Source organism: Schistocerca cancellata, unplaced genomic scaffold (assembly GCF_023864275.1).
Source record: "Schistocerca cancellata isolate TAMUIC-IGC-003103 unplaced genomic scaffold, iqSchCanc2.1 HiC_scaffold_48, whole genome shotgun sequence".
NCBI classification, from domain to species: Eukaryota; Metazoa; Arthropoda; class Insecta; order Orthoptera; family Acrididae; genus Schistocerca; species Schistocerca cancellata.
Genome location: NW_026046112.1, coordinates 20001 through 22500, shown reverse-complemented (window position 1 = coordinate 22500; position 2500 = coordinate 20001). Strand labels below are relative to the sequence as shown.

The window sequence follows — 2500 nt, the reverse complement described above, 5'->3', positions numbered from 1 at the left end:
GTTACCCGTTACAACCATGGTAGGCGCAGAACCTACCATCGACAGTTGATAAGGCAGACATTTGAAAGATGCGTCGCCGGTACGAGGACCGTGCGATCAGCCCAAAGTTATTCAGAGTCACCAAGGCAAACGGACCGGACGAGCCGACCGATTGGTTTTGATCTAATAAAAGCGTCCCTTCCATCTCTGGTCGGGACTCTGTTTGCATGTATTAGCTCTAGAATTACCACAGTTATCCAAGTAACGTGGGTACGATCTAAGGAACCATAACTGATTTAATGAGCCATTCGCGGTTTCACCTTAATGCGGCTTGTACTGAGACATGCATGGCTTAATCTTTGAGACAAGCATATGACTACTGGCAGGATCAACCAGGGAGCTGCGTCAACTAGAGCTGAGCAGCCGGCCGCCCGGGAGTGTGTCCCGGGGGCCCGCGCGAACACGCAAGCGTCCGCTCAATTATTCTGCAAACAGGAGGAGGCTGAGCTCCCCTGCACAATACACCTCGAAACCCTCTCAGGTCCCGGCGGCGCGCAGCGCCGTCCTAAGTACTTGGTCGGGTTCGAGAGAGGCGCAATCGCCCGGAGTTAGGCGAGTAGACGCTTTAGGTGCGACCACCCGTGCTCCCAACTGAGCTTGCCGCTGCCGACAGAGGCCCGGGAGCGTGCTGTCGTGGCATTGCCGGCGGGAGACAACACGCGCCACCTACGGTGACCGGCAGCTCCAACGCCAGCGCCACAGAAGGGCAAAGGCCCCACGTGGGTGCCGAAGCGAACTCTCCCAGCACAGCGCACGTGCCAACACGTCTGCACAACTGCGATACAAACCACCAGCGAGAACCGCTGGGGCGACCGAGCAGCAGACGGCGTCGCGGCGCCGAGTGCCGGGCGGCGGCGCATCCTCAACGCACACAGTCCTCAATCGGACCAGCACACTGCAGATATCCACCGCGCTTCGCACCGGGCCGGCGAGGACCCACTTTGGCTGCACGGCGCCGCGCGCAGGGTGCCCCGGCGCGCAGCTGCGCCGCCTGCCGCGTCCGTCGGCCGGCGCGCCTGCCACTGGGCGCCCCCACCAGCCGGCTGTAGCGCGTGCGCCCACGCACCGCGCGGCCAGCACGCCGGGCGGCCCCCCCTCACCGGCCGGGGACAGTCCCACCCACCCACAGCCGCGTATCGCTTCACACCCAGATCCACATTCACGTTCATTGGTGTGGTGGGTATCGCTGACACAACCGCGTCATAGCTGTACCGATCGTTGCCCTCACAGATGTACCTCCAGCAAGATCAACCGCACCACAACGGGTTACCAGTTGTTCATTTGCGTAACGTCACCAGTAAACGTACACGTCCACGTCCATCCCCGTTTGCAAAGTCAACTATTATTGCATGCCTGCCTGTCAGGTGTCAAGACACACTACATCCGCTCACATCCACGCAACAAAATGTGCCCGACTAGAGGGCACGTGGAAGGTGCCCCCGTACGTATGCGATGTCCATTGCGCGACGAACTGTCAACCAGCCTCTGTAGCATGTCGCAGATGTGGAACGCGGGACACCGTGCTATCACATTGTGTGAGAAGAGACTACTATGTCTGCATACACGCGCCACTACATGAACAGACGGCTCATGCTGATCGCCATCCACTGCGTCCATTACTCCCACACGTCTCTATGGCGTACCACACTGCAATACAGCTGTTATGGGGAGATGACACGTAGCTGTGTACACAACATTCTGAGCGGGTTGCGGTTGGACAACAATACATTAATGTAACGTGTCATATGCCATTTACAGAGCAGGTTAAGGCACAACGTGGGTTAGGTTAAGGCACAACGTGGGTTATGTTAAGGCACAACGTGGGTTATGTTAAGGCACAACGTGGGTTAGGTTAAGGCACAACGTGGGTTAGGTTAAGGCACAACGTGGGGTAGATTGCGGCACAACTTGGGGTAGATTGCGGCACAACTTGGGGTAGATTGCGGCACAACTTGGGGTAGATTGCGGCACAACTTGGGGTAGATTGCGGCACAACTTGGGGTAGATTGCGGTACAACTTGGGGTAGATTGCGGTACAACTTGGGGTAGATTGCGGTACAACTTGGGGTAGATTGCGGTACAACTTGGGGTAGATTGCGGTACAACTTGGGGTAGATTGCGGTACAACTTGGGGTAGATTGCGGTACAACTTGGGGTAGATTGCGGTACAACTTGGGGTAGATTGCGGTACAACTTGGGGTAGATTGCGGTACAACTTGGGGTAGATTGCGGTACAAATTGCATTACATTGCGGTGCAAATTGCGTTACATTGCGGTGCAAATTGCGTTAGGTTAAGGTGCAACACAGGTTAGGTTAAGGTGCAACACAGGTTAGGTTAAGGTGCAACACAGGTTAGGTTAAGGTGCAACAGAGGTTAGGTTAAGGCGACATAGGTTAGGTTAAGGTGCAAGATGGGTTAGGTTAAGGTGACATAGGTTAGGTTAAGGTGACATAGGTTAG

At 56.0% G+C, this 2500-nt stretch overlaps 1 non-coding gene across 1 annotated transcript in view; it reads right to left on the bottom strand.

Moving 5' to 3' along the window:
* Positions 1 to 378, bottom strand: part of LOC126110959 (small subunit ribosomal RNA) — a 1909-nt gene extending 1531 nt beyond the window's left edge. The window contains exon 1 of the ribosomal RNA XR_007524045.1: positions 1 to 378. This exon is cut by the window's left edge and continues 1531 nt beyond it. This is a non-coding gene — a ribosomal RNA (small subunit ribosomal RNA).
* Between the last annotated feature and the right edge of the window lie 2122 nt (positions 379 to 2500).